Source organism: Podarcis cretensis (genome assembly GCF_951804945.1).
Source record: "Podarcis cretensis genome assembly, chromosome: 2".
NCBI lineage: Eukaryota > Metazoa > Chordata > Lepidosauria > Squamata > Lacertidae > Podarcis > Podarcis cretensis.
The window spans coordinates 19,865,086-19,879,018 of record NC_137171.1 but is presented as its reverse complement, the minus strand read 5'-3'; the positions used below and the strand labels follow the sequence as shown (position 1 = coordinate 19,879,018).

The 13,933-nt window shown below is 48.2% G+C and overlaps 1 protein-coding gene across 4 annotated transcripts in view; it reads right to left on the bottom strand.

Annotated features, from left to right (window-relative positions):
• The window catches only part of RAB11FIP4 (RAB11 family interacting protein 4), a 216,292-nt gene that overhangs the window by 116,712 nt on the left and 85,647 nt on the right, over positions 1–13,933 (bottom strand). The gene's annotated exons all lie outside the window — the stretch shown is intronic.

Sequence of the window (13,933 nt, the reverse complement as noted above, 5' to 3'; positions counted from 1 at the left end):
GCCACACAGGTGAGGCCGCTTGGTAACTCACTGCACCTGGTGGCAAGAGCCGGGAAGGGATATAAGGTCAGCATTTCCCTTCGGCTCTTGGCCATAGCAACATGTCTCCTGCCTTGCTGCATCTGGCTTCTTGCTTCCTGATCCTTGGACCTCAGCTTCTTGACTCCTTCTCAACCCTTGGACCCTTGACTTTATGACTCCCTGATTCCTGACCCTTGGAACCCTGGCTTCTGGACTCTTGCTCCTGCTCCCACCCCACCATCTTGCCCCCGGTCCCAACGTCCTCAGCCGGGACTTCAATCACCCATAGGCCAGACCGTGACAGCCCATCTCTGGGATAAAGGAATCAAGAACCCATGAGACAAGCCATTTATGTGTTCTCTTAATCTTAGTAAAGGTAAAGGGAGCCCTGATCATTAGGTCCAGTCGTGACCAACTCTGGGGTTGCGGCACTCATCTCGCTTTATTGGCCGAGGGAGCCGGCGTACAGCTTCTGGGTCAAGTGGCCAGCATGACTAAGCTGCTTCTGGTGAACCAGAGTAGTGCACAGAAACACTGTTTACCTTCCCGCTGGAGTGGTACCTATTTATCTACTTGCACTTTGATGTGCTTTTGAACTGCTAGGTTGGCAGGAGCAGGGACCGAGCAATGGGAGCTCACCCCGTTGCGGGGATTCGAACCGCCGACCTTCTGATTGGCAAGTCCTAGGCTCTGTGGTTTAACCCACAGTGCCACCTGCGTCCCTTCTCTTAATCTTAGAAAAGAGCTAAAACTTGCAAACTCCTTGACAACTGCTAGAATAGGGGTCATCTATAGGGGGGGCGTGGCACCCACAAATTTTCAGTGAATGGGCTGAGGGCTCCCCAGGTTCTGCTCCACAGCATGGGCACACTGACACACCCTCATGTGATGCAGATCAGCATGCGTTGGGCACCCACTGTCCCAGGGGCAAGGGGGCACGCCTGCCTACTAGTGACCATCAGACTTCTCCTGAAACCTTCTCATTCTTAATATTACAGCAGAAGGGTTTGAGCAAGGAAGCTGGGGAATGATGGGGAAACACAAAATACAAGAAATGTGAGGGATAAGACTGAAATATCACCTCTCCTTTTCCTATGCATGTCTAAGGGCAGAGATTTGTGCTGGCTTTTTAGATGGAAGAGCCATAGCTTGCAAAAGGCCCCAGGTAAAGGTAAAGGACTCCTGGATGGTTAAGGCCAGTCAAAGGTGACTATGGGGTTGCAGCATTCATCTCGCTTTCAAGCCGAGGGAGCTGACGTTTGTCCACAGACAGCTTTCCGGGTCATGTGGCCAGCATGACTAAACTGCTTCTGGCGCAACGGGACACTGTGACGGAAACCAGAGCGCATGGAAATGCTGTTTACCTTCCCGTCACAGTGTTACCTATTTATCTCCTTGCACCAGCGTGCTTTCGACTTGTTAGGTTGGCAGGAGCTGGAACAAAGCAACAGGAGCTCACTTCGTCGTGAGGATTCAAACCGCTGACCTTCCAATTGGCAAGCCCAAGAGGCTCAGTGGTTTAGACCACAGTGCTACCCATGCCCTGGCATGCCAAGGTGGAGATGGAATTGTTCTCTGCCTGAAATCCCAGAGAGCTGCTGCCAGTCAGAGTAGGCAGTTCTGATCTAGAATGATGGACCTGATGGCCTGTCTCAATATAAGGTGGTTTCCTCTCCACTACTTCTGATTCCAGTTGAGACTTATGATGCTAAGCTGTTTGGGTTATGATAAAAACCAGCCCTTCACTCCCCCACTCTCCTTGAAGCTGCTAATTTGTGCAGAAACCGAGCCACAACCATTACCCCAGCCCTTTTTTCTTTTTGACCTGGTCTGGGTGTCAGCAGATGATGGCCAACTGACCCTTTCAGCAGGATTTGAGAGAGGGGAGGAGAAGGGAAAGACTGGAGCCTCAGTAGGGAACTCGCTAATTGCTCCAGCAAATATTTTCTAAGCCACAGATCAGCTGGTGTGCTGGGCTCCATCCCAGAAGCCAACCCAATTTATTTGTCATGTTTCAACACTCCCTCCCTCCTTGTTCATGCTGTGTATTGAATCACTTGGCAGGTATGCAGAAACTGCTCCAGACTGGGCTGACACCTTTTGAAATACAATTAGCTCCATACCTTGCTAAGGACTGACAGCTAAGAAGGGGGTGGGGGAGAGCAAGAGAGATAGAGGCCCTGCAAGGGCACAAACAAGGGCGGGGGATAAATGTGAATGAAGGAACAAGCAGCCAACAGCATTCAGCGCCAGCGCCGCATGAGAATCTTAACCAATGAGCAGCACCATTGTATCTAACTTCATTAACCCCAAGGTTCTGAATCCGCCCCCAAACAGATGCCGAAGTTTAATGCTAGTTTTGTGCCATTTTGTGCCATGAACCCCCATTTCATGCCCCTACCACCCAACCGACTAATTGACACAACAATTCAGGGTCATGAGTGAATGCAAAAAGTAAATAAAAATCCAGCCTTGTCCAATGGACTCCAAGTAGGTGCCAAAGCTTTGTGCTAGTTTTGTGCTGCAAACCCCACGTTTTGTGCTGCCCCCCTAATGGAATAATTGACACTTAAACCGGGGTCACAAGTAAATGGTCCAAACCTTGTCCAATTGCTTCCAAATCAATGCCAGATGAAGCTACTGTATCTCCCCTCTGTACAATGTAGTGCAACTTTTTTTTTTCATTTACTGAGATGGAAGAAGAGGCTGGTCCATTAGGTAAAATGAATCACTGCCCCACCAAATTCTCTCTGTTCTTTGACAACCCCCATCTGCATACCTTCTTACGACTAGTCACAGGGAGTGGCAGTGCCACAGGTCATGACCAGCTGGTAGGGGGAAACAGTTGGCAGGGCAAAATGGTGTGTGGAGGCATTGCTCACCTGGTGTCCCCAGTGAAGGTCATTGTTGGTGGAGAACGGAGGAGGTTGACAGCAGCTGGAGCTGATCTCCCCACTGCCTCAACCCTGCACCTTTCCCTCTCGCTTACCACTGCATCACTGTCTTACTGTCTTAGTTGCAGTTTCCTCCATCTATTTCCTTGTTATCTGGAGGTTTCAGGTGGCTGTGTAGTAATCTGGTCCAACCCCTGCAATGCAGGAAGCTTTTTGCCCAATGTGGGGCTTGAACCCACAACCCTGAGATTCAAAGCATCATGCTCTAGCAACTGAGCTGCTGTTGGGAAGACAGGTGAGCACTGCTGGCAAGTGAAATTTTCCTCCTAGCCCCACTCCTGCCTTGCCATTGTATTGCCTTTCCTTTGGCTTTATAATCACGCAACTCTCCATGCTGAAAGAAGACCATTTTGATATGTATTTGAACTCCTAAGCTGCCTTTCTATGATTTGCACCCATGGCAGAGTGCGGAATTTAACATGCACACATAAATTACCACGCCCCACTGAAATCAATAAGAAAGAAGCTTGTTGGGGGTTAATGTTTGGACAAGACAGAGGAATAAAGGGAGAGACAAGTTGTTAACATTATTTCAGTTTACAGAACACTAACTATCCAGAGATCTGTTTAAAATAAGCAAAATACATAATCCATGTACATAAATATCCAATAAACATGGTTTATAGTTATAAAGTTCCAAATAGATAAATATGCAATATCCACAACACCAGATCTATATACCGTAACTAAGATCAGAGAAAATTACTAGGCAAACTCCCAAACAAACACAGGGTAGAATTCAATGTTGTCCTCTTCCAGTTATTTTTATCTGCACATGCATTGCAGCTTGACAGATGGAACGACCTCCTCCTCACATGAGTTTTTTTTTTGGGGGGTCCCCCAAGCCAACTTGGGGAGTGGGGCTGCATGGGTGGAATCCCCTTTACACAAGCAGAAGTCCTTGCCCAGGGCTTCTGCTGATGGGGTTGGTTAGGCGAATCTCGCCCCCTAGCTTGCGTTCAGCTAAGTCCTACTTAGACTCACTGAACATTAATGAACCCAAGTTCATCATGGTTATTAACTTCAGCAGGTCTACTGTGAGCAGGACTAGCATCACCTCCCACTCACTAACCCAATCTCACGCTTTCCACCCATTCACACAACCACTATCACCATCTCATGCAATGTTTGTACCAGCCAATCACGCACGCTCTGGCCACTGGCATTCAGCAACGCCACATCCCAGGTATGCTTGCTGCAGCCTCGTATCCTTCTAACAAAGGATCGTCGCAATGCATGCACAAATATCAGGTTCTCCAGTTCTTTTTCTGCAGCACGAATGGGCTCCGGGCTCACACCCACTGACTTATCAAATGCTCCCTATCCAATATACAGAGAACAATCAGTGTCATGTTGAACATCAAATATACAACGCCTGCTAATTATTTGCTTCGACTCTTTGACACAACGTCTTCATGGGTTCCTTGTTTTCAACATTAAATTAGCACCAACACTCTGCTAGGTCACATTGCAAGGCGCTCTCATTGTTGTTGACAAAGCCAAATCCCCTGGGATGCTTAAAATAACATCTCTTCCTCCCTTGTGTTCTTCTGGGGTGGAGAGTTTGGCACCCCAAGACTAAACAGCAGCAGCTGCTCATTAAAGGGAATATGGGAAGCTGGAGGGAGCCACAAGAACAGACAGGTGCCTTACTTTGCCTAACACTGACACTCTGTGGCCATTTCTCAGCATCACAGCCATGAGCTTAGGCTTTCAAAAACAAACTCGGAGGGAGCATTCACGGGACCACTGATGGAACACTGCTAAGTTCTGATCAGAGCAGAATCACTGAAATTAATCAAGCCCACTTTTTAATGTTCATTAATTTTAGTTGGAGTAGACCAAGTTAGATTTAGTCAAATACCACCCAAGAGAAGCAGGGTTTGGATTGCTCTGCTGGTTCTCCCAGGCGGAAAAACTGAAACAAAGCTCATGTACAAGTACAGTGGTACCTCGGTTCTCAAACTCAATCCATTCTGGAAGTCCATATGACTTCCGAAATGTTTGAAAACCAAGGTTGATTGGCGCGGAAAACAATGCCGACAGCCAAAACACTTCCAGGTTTGCAGGGTTCGGGAGCGGATTTGTTCGCCAACTAAGCCGTTCGGGAACCAAGGTACCACTGTAACTGGTTTGCTCATCTGTTCCCCTCCCCTCTCCTCTTTCTTCTCCCTCGCTCGTCTCTTCAGAGCTGTCTTTTTTTGTTGTCTTACTCTGTGCAGCGTAATGCGAGTTGATGTTGCTGTGTTAATTAATTGTGGAGGTGGGGGGGGGGAAACACTGGTGTTTGAGTGAATCCATATTACCTCGCGTATGTTTTCTTTAACTGCAGTCCCTTAAAAAGCTGAATGAAAAATATATGTATTGTTTAATAATTCTATGACCACAGGGAAGAAAGGAAACAAACAGAAGGCGATAACCTGCCAACAGCCTGCTTGCTTGAGGCTTCAGCCCGTGGAGGGCACCGTGCAGCTGTTGTCTCCCTTGGCGAACTGGGAAGAATAAGTTACCCTCTTGCAGTTCCTCTTCAAGTGGCCACTTCCATCCTTACCTGTGTTGTTACCTTTAATGGACTTTAATAACTAACTGCATGACAACCAGAAATGCAACAGCTAAAGGTGCCTCTCTGTGCAGGAATCATTTAGTTCTTGCATTTCTGCCTTGCAAAGTGGACTTTAAAAAAGAAGAAGTGTGAACCATAGCCATTCTGTTGCAGATATTAAATATTGCACAGTTTGAAGTGAATTGAAGCATAAGAACTGACTCCTTTGGAAATGAAGCATTGCCTAGATCAGAGGTTTTCAACGTTTTTGAGTCCACGGCTCCCTTGACCAACTGCATTCCTTCTGCAGCACCCCTGTGGAGCTCAGGAGCCCAGTAACGTCACCCCTTGCCTGCAGAGCTGGAAGCCTCTCACCCTTTTTTGAACACCCTCCCCCTTTGTGGAGTGTTCCCTCAACCTCCTCTCCTGTCCAGAGCCAGTGTGGTGTAGTGGTTAAGAGCGGTGGACTCGCAATCTGGGGAACCGGGTTCGCGTCTCCACTCCTCCACATGCAACTGCTGGGTGACCTTGGGCCAGTCACACTTCTCTGAAGTCTCTCAGCCCCACTCACCTCACAGAGTGTTTGTTGTGGGGGAGGAAGGGAAAGGAGAATGTTAGCCGCTTTGAGAGACTCCTTAGGGTAGTGATAAAGCGGGATATCAAATCCAAACTCCTCTTCTTCTTCTTCTTCTTTGGGAGTCTGCCAGGCAGCAGCCGTCACCACCTCTGGTCCACCCAAAGAGAGGCGACTCCTCAAACTGCCCCACAGGGGCCTGGGAAGAGGATGCCTCCAGTTTAGCGGCCCAATGGAGACTGGCCAAATGTGAATGTGTAGCAAGCACCTTACCTTGGGAGGCAGCAGTGGGTGCTGCTGGGCCTGCACGGCAGACTGTCTCCCCTTCAGCTCCCAGGCAGGCTTTGCACACAGCCAGCACAAGAAAGTACAATGAAGAAGCAATTGTATTTCATCCAGCAGAGCTTTACTGCTGTTGTTGTTGTTGTTTAGTTGTTTAGTCGTGTCCGACTCTTCGTGACCCCATGGACCAGAGAACGCCAGGCACTCCTGTCCTCCACTGCCCCCCGCAGCTTGGTCAGACTCATGCCGGTAACCTCGAAAACACTATCCAACCATCTCGTCCTCTGTCGCCCCCTTCTCCTTGTGCCCTCCATCTTTCCCAACATCAGGGTCTTCTCCAGGGAGTCTTCTCTTCTCATGAGGTGGCCAAAGTACTGGAGCCTCAGCTTCACAATCTGTCCTTCCAGTGAGCACTCAGGGCTGATTTCCTTCAGAATGGAGAGGTTTGATCTTCTTGCAGTCTCCTCCAGCACCATAATTCAAAAGGATCAATTCTTCGGCGATCAGCCTTCTTTATGGTCCAGCTCTCAGTTCCATACATCACTACTGGGAAAACCATAGCTTTAACTATACGGACCTTTGTTGGCAAGGTGATGTCTCTACTTCTCAAGATGCTGTCTAGGCCTGTCATTGCCCTTCTCCCAAGAAGCAGGCGTCTTTTAATTTCGTGGCTGCTGTCACCATCTGCAGTGATCAGCTTTACTGCTACTGAGGGCAAATGAGCATAATGGTCACAAATCTAACACATTCAGGATTGGCACTGTCCATGAGAAATCCAGCTGCAGCAGACTTAACTCAAACTTACAATGATTTATAATAAGACTAAACCTCAACACTAAGCATACTATGTACAGAAGAAAACACCAGAAGGAAGGGAGATAGAAAGAGAAAGTGAAACCCAGGCTCATTCTGGCCTTACTTTTATAGTCAGCATGAAACTTGACAGAAGAGACAACAAAACCAGTTTAAGCTCAGCTTCTATGAAGGAATAACCCAAGCGTCACGAACCTTCTGCTTGTTTCTTTCACGCAGAGAAGCTTCCAGAACCCACTTGAATTAAGAAGAATAGGAAAGTATTCACATCAGGTGAATACTTTCTGCACTAAGAAATGCAAACTGACACAGACTTCTGCTTGGTGTGTGGGTGTAGAATCTTAATTAATTGAGTACTTTCAATGCTTTTTACTAGCTTTATGCACTGGGGGGGGGGGCAGCTGCCTCCCTGCCCCACTCCCCTTGGCTACGCTGTACCGCAACTAACTTATTATTAGGTCATGTTAATAACTGCTGCCACCACCTTTACTTTTACCATGGGGCAGGATCATCTCTGCTCTGGACCCAGCGCACAAGGTCTGATCCTGCGTGATGTGTCTCTGTGCAGTAGAGCAAAGGATCACACTCTTTGTCAGCAGCTCTCAGCAAACAGAAAAGAACAAGTACATGGCACACAGCCCAGGAATTATTGATTTCTGTTTCATTGAGGATGAGTACAAGGAAACCTAGAAAACAGACCCGCTGACAGAGGCAGGATCATGGGTAACGCTACAATGCTCCTCTGTCTATGTGCATATCGAGACCAATTAAAGCCCCCAAAAGGTAAAGGTAAAGGTACCCCTGCCCGTACGGGCCAGTCTTGACAGACTCTGGGGTTGTGCGCCCATCTCACTTAAGAGGCCAGGGGCCAGCGCTGTCCAGAGACACTTCCGGGTCACGTGGCCAGCGTGACATCGCTGCTCTGGCGAGCCAGAGCCGCACACGGAAACGCCGTTTACCTTCCCGCTGGTAAGCGGTCCCTATTTATCTACTTGCACCCGGAGGTGCTTTCGAACTGCTAGGTTGGCAGGCGCTGGGACCGAGCAGCGGGAGCGCACCCCGCCCCAGGGATTCGAACCGCCGACCTTTCGATCGGCAAGTCCTAGGCGCTGAGGCTTTAACCCACAGCGCCACCTGCGTCCCCAAAGCCCCCAAAGATGGTGCTAAATATTTTTTTACTGGCGTTAGCAGGCATGGCATGAATCCCTACATCGCCACCCAGGAAGCAGAATGCTTGCAAGGCACTAGGACAGGGTAACAACAATTCAAAGAATACCGTATTTTTCTGTGTATAATACGCCCCCGTGTATGAGACACCCCTTCTTTTGGCGGACTCCAAATTAAACAAACAAATAAATATTTTTTTATTTATACCCCGCCCTTCCCGGTTCAGAAAACCAGGCTCAGGGTGGCTAGCAACAAATTTAAAACACTTAATTGATGCAACAAAAAAACAGCATAAAATACAATATAATACAATACAATTAAGAAAATGAGGGGAGGTTGCCAAGAGTTGTTAAGTTTTTTGGGAGGGGAGGATTGCCCAGAGTTGTTGAGCCCGTCCCCCCTCTGCACTATCCGTGTATAAGACCACCCCAAGTTTTTAACATAATATATTAATAAAAAAAAACCCTCGTCTTATACACGGAAAAACACGGTAATTGCTTTTAATGGGAAATCTAGGAGATTTCTCACAGGCTCCATATCTCAGACACACTTTGCCTTGCATTTAGTAAGAAGTAAAGTCAAACCACCCTAGTCTGAGGGGTAGTTTCCATCAGACAACCCCTGGATTGTACCTTCACATTTTTTTCCAATTCTGAGCACTGGGACAAATCCTATTACAAGTTGAATCCTGATTTAGGATTCTCATCGCCTTCACAAACAGGCAGTTAGTGGCAAGTTCAGCAGTTTTCTGTAGGGGCCCCAAAACAACATGCTGCCATGCCAAAATTTTGCAACCTATTCAAGGAACTGTGGCTGAACAGCTCATCACACGCTGAATTCCTTCTGGCAGTGGAGGTCAGCTCACCTGGCTGGAGCTTGATGGACAGGTACAGCAGGAGATAGAGGTAGGTCTGGCTGGTATAGTCAAGGCCTTCCACAAGTCCTCCTCCTGCCCCCACCTCTCCTACTCCACTGTCTCCCACGACCAGGCAAGGATTGAGGCGGGAGGAGCAGAAACAGGTTGCATGCAAGCACGTGTAAATGGCATCTGCTTGGGTGGGGGAGATATATAAACAACTGCACTGGCTCCCGGTGGAGTACAGGGTCAGGTTTAAGGTGCTGGTATTGACCTTTAAGGGGACGCAGGTGGCGCTGTGGGTTAAAGCCTCAGCACCTAGGACTTGCCGATCGAAAGGTCGGCGGTTCGAATCCCTGCGGCGGGGTGCGCTCCCGCTGCTCGGTCCCAGCGCCTGCCAACCTAGCAGTTCGAAAGCACCTCCAGGTGCAAGTAGATAAATAGGGACCGCTTACCAGCGGGAAGGTAAACGGCGTTTCCGTGTGCGGCTCTGGCTCGCCAGAGCAGTGATGTCACGCTGGCCACGTGACCCGGAAGTGTCTCCGGACAGCGCTGGCCCCTGGCCTCTTAAGTGAGATGGGCGCACAACCCCAGAGTCTGTCAAGACTGGCCCGTATGGGCAGGGGTACCTTTACCTTTACTATTGACCTTTAAAGTCCTATGCGGCCTAGGACCCTCGTACCTACGGGACCGCCTCTCCTGGTATGCCCTGCAGAGGACCTTAAGGTCCACAAATGACAACATTTTGGAGGTCCCAGGTCGCAAGGAGGTTAGATTGGTCTCAACTAGGGCCAGGGCCTTTTCAGTACTGGCCCCGACTTGGCGGAACGCTCTGTCATAAGAGACTAGGGCCCTGCGGGACTTGACATCTTTCCACAGGGCCTGCAAGACAGAGCTGTTCTGCCTGGCCTTTGGTTTGGACTCAGTCTGACTCTTATGCTGCCCTCCCCTTATGGTCTTGATCTATCGACTACTCTTAAAATGAGGCTGCATTTTAAATACCCCCCCCCATTATGCTTTTACTGTGATTTTATTGGTGTTAGCTGCCCTGAGCCCGGCTCTGGCCGGGGAGGGCGGGGTATAAATAAAATTTATTATTATTATTATTATTATTATTATTATTATTAGCTGAGATCGGGGCCTCTCTGTTGTGGTGACTGCCTCAATGGGTGCACACCGAGGAGTAGCTGAGAAACATAGGACTGATGGACATGCCTTCCCCTAACTTGTAAGGGTGCCTTTGACAATAAAGAGTTAATTCCTCGCTCTGGACATTCCTTGTCTGACAGCGTGTGATGGCCTGGGAATCCGATTCAGAGGCTGAACCGGAGGAATCCCAGCCTGCACAGGAGTCCCCGCCTCCAGGGCCGGCTGAGCTGGGGCAGGGCCTTGGATCTGAAGCGCCTACACCTGTGCCAGATCCTCAGGAGCAGGCACCAGGTGAATCCACTCTGGCTCCGGAGGTGATTGAGGACACAGTGACTACAGGTGAGTCTCCCTCTGGGTCCAGTAACCCTTCAGCCTCTCCTGAACTGCAGAGGCTCAGGGCAGAGAGACGAAGGGTACTGGGTTCTCTCAGGAGGAGTGCTCGCCTTAAGACCAGGAGAGGCGGGTCTCCTGGGGGCCGGGACAGCCCCTGGCCTCAGAAAAGATAAAAGCCAGTCAGCCCGGTCCCAGGTTGCGGGAGCAACGTCGTTGATGAGCTGTTTCGGCCAGCATCCAGTCCTGTTTCCCCCAGAGTTCCTGTCCTTCCCGACTTCCCGCTGTGGACCCTGCTTCGCCTGAGGAGGACCGTCTGCCGACCCTCAACTCAGGTCCTGGACCTCGCCCCACGGTAACCTCACCCCTGGACCAGCACACAGCGCCTTGACAGGGTGGGCAACTGGTAGTAAAGACCATTGGTGTTTGAGGGCAAAGAATGAGGGGAGCCAATCAAGTCTGCCTGCTGCAGGTCCCTGAGCAGCTAGTTGATCTGGTGGGTATTCGGCTTGGAACTGTTTTTTAAGGTCTCAGATATATAAACTAAATGTACATAAATGTACAAGGCAAACCCATACATAAGTATATAAACCAGGTGCAGGTTGATGAGGCCCTAAGCTATTGAAGGTAATGGGGCCCTTCATATATCCAGCTGTCTTCTGTCAACAACAAATTCTTGCTGTTTTTTTTATGTTGAATATATGCTCTATGGTAATTTATGGACCTAATAGGTATCTAAAGCCATTTGCACATGACAAAATATGTACCGTAATTTTTACTCTATAAGACGCACTGTATGTTTCACTCTACAAGATGCACCAGACCATAAGACGCACCTAGTTTTTGGAGGAGGAAAACAAGAAAAAAAATATTCTGAATCTCACAAGCCAGAACAGCAAGATGGATCGCTGCACAGCGAAAGCAGCTATCCCTCTTGCTGTTCTGGCTTCTGGGATAGCTGTGCAGCCTGCATTCGCTCCATAAGACGCACACACGTTTCCCCTTACTTTTTAGAAGGGAAAAAGTGAGTCTTATAGAGCAAAAAATACGATATTTTATCAAAGTAATTGTTGAACTTCTCTTATATTTTGGAAATGTACATCCAGTTGGTTTTTTCCTTTAATTTTTTGGGAGGCCCCAAAGAGAGTGGGGCCCTAAGCTACAGCTTGTTTAGCTTATACGTAAATCCGGCACTGACCACGTGTCTAAAATAGTACAGGAGAGCAATCCTGAAGTCATTCTGAATCTCCCAGTGACCTCAAATATTCCTCTGCAGTAGGGAGGAAAATAGGGAAAGCCTTCCCATTGTCTCTTTGCTTACAAATCCTGCCTTAAGGGCATATTTTTGTATGAATAGGGTGAGCCTGTGACCCGGATCCAGGAATTAGAATATTTACCATCACAAAAGAATGGCCAGGCTGCCCAGGTAATGCAATCAGTGACCATTAACAGATATCCTGGCAAACAGGATTTCTGCTGTAAACCGCCACCTGTGATGTATGTCTGCTGGAGACCACCTCCTTCTGTGATGTATGTATAATGTTCTGGGGGTGGTCTTGGGCTACAGGGTGGGCAATTTCAAAAGTCTATATTGCACACCATTGTTCTGGGTTCCTCCTCCCTTCTGCGTGTGGTGAGTGGGGATGCTGTTGCAACAGTTTTAATAAAGATCAGGCTTACTAGCTGCATTGCTTCTCAATATTCTCTGGTTGGCCTCTGTTATTTTCTCCTACCGATGGAGAACCCACTTAAGGATTCTATACAGGCTCTTGGATACTCCATAAGGGAAAAGGAGCAGTTTTTTCCTTATAACAGAGCCATGGAACCTACTTGTACCAGTGGTTTCTGATGCAGTCAGAGACCTACATGGGAGACTGCAGCAAGAGGGAATGCTATGGTTCAGCTTTATTTTAGAAGAATAAATATGCTTGAGAGGACCACAAATCTCTGTTCCCAATGGACATGCATTCTGAAAGTTTCTCTTCCTTGTCCACTGACTCACATCCTTTTATTCGAGATGAATTGCCTAACTTGCTGTAATTCACAACCACTGCTTCGACTGAGAGTCTGCACACCCCCAACCAGCATGCATCAAAACAGTGGGGAAACAATCCATTCATTGACTACTGGTTATCTTGCTTGTGAGTGCAAAAGGATTATGGAAGTATGGTTCAGGAGTATTCGCTTGAGTGTGGGCACCCTTCAGTAAACTTCATCTGGTGTTGTCTGGAACCAATATCCATCTGTCAGGTGCCACCAATAACTGAAGCAGAACTTTCCACCTGCAAACATCTGGTTTTGGGGAAAGCTCACTCAACTAGAATCTAGTTTACGATCAGAAATGAAAAAGGATGTGCACATCCATCATACTTCCACTGAGTCAATGGTTGTGGTCTCATTGACATTTCTGGTGCAACCTACTAGACAACAGAGAACCTTGCAGATGACACCAAACTGGGAGGGGTGGCTAACACCCCAGAGGACAGGATCACACTTCAAAACGACCTTGACAGATTAGAGAACTGGGCCAAAACAAACAAGATGAATTTTAACAGGGAGAAATGTAAAGTATTGCACTTGGGCAAAAAAAATGAGAGGCACAAATACAAGATGGGTGACACCTGGCTTGAGAGCAGTACATGTGAAAAGGATCTAGGAGTCTTGGTTGACCACAAACTTGACATGAGCCAACAGTGTGACGCGGCAGCTAAAAAAGCCAATGCAATTCTGGGCTACATCAATAGGAGTATAGCATCTAGATCAAGGGAAGTAATAGTGCCACTGTATTCTGCTCTGGTCAGACCTCACCTGGAGTACTGTGTCCAGTTCTGGGCACCACAGTTCAAGAAGGACACTGACAAACTGGAACGTGTCCAGAGGAGAGCAACCAAAATGGTCAAAGGCCTGGAAACGATGCCTTATGAGGAACGGCTAAGGGAGCTGGGCATGTTTAGCCTGGAGAAGAGGAGGTTAAGGGGTGATATGATAGCCATGTTCAAATATATAAAAGGATGTCACATAGAGGAGGGAGAAAGGTTGTTTTCTGCTGCTCCAGAGAAGCGGACACGGAGCAATGGTTCCAAACTACAAGAAAGAAGATTCCACCTAAACATTAGGAAGAACTTCCTGACAGTAAGAGCTGTTTGACAGTGGAATTTGCTGCCAAGGAGTGTGGTGGAGTCTCCTTCTTTGGAGGTCTTTAAGCAGAGGCTTGACAACCATATGTCAGGAGTGCTCTGATGGTG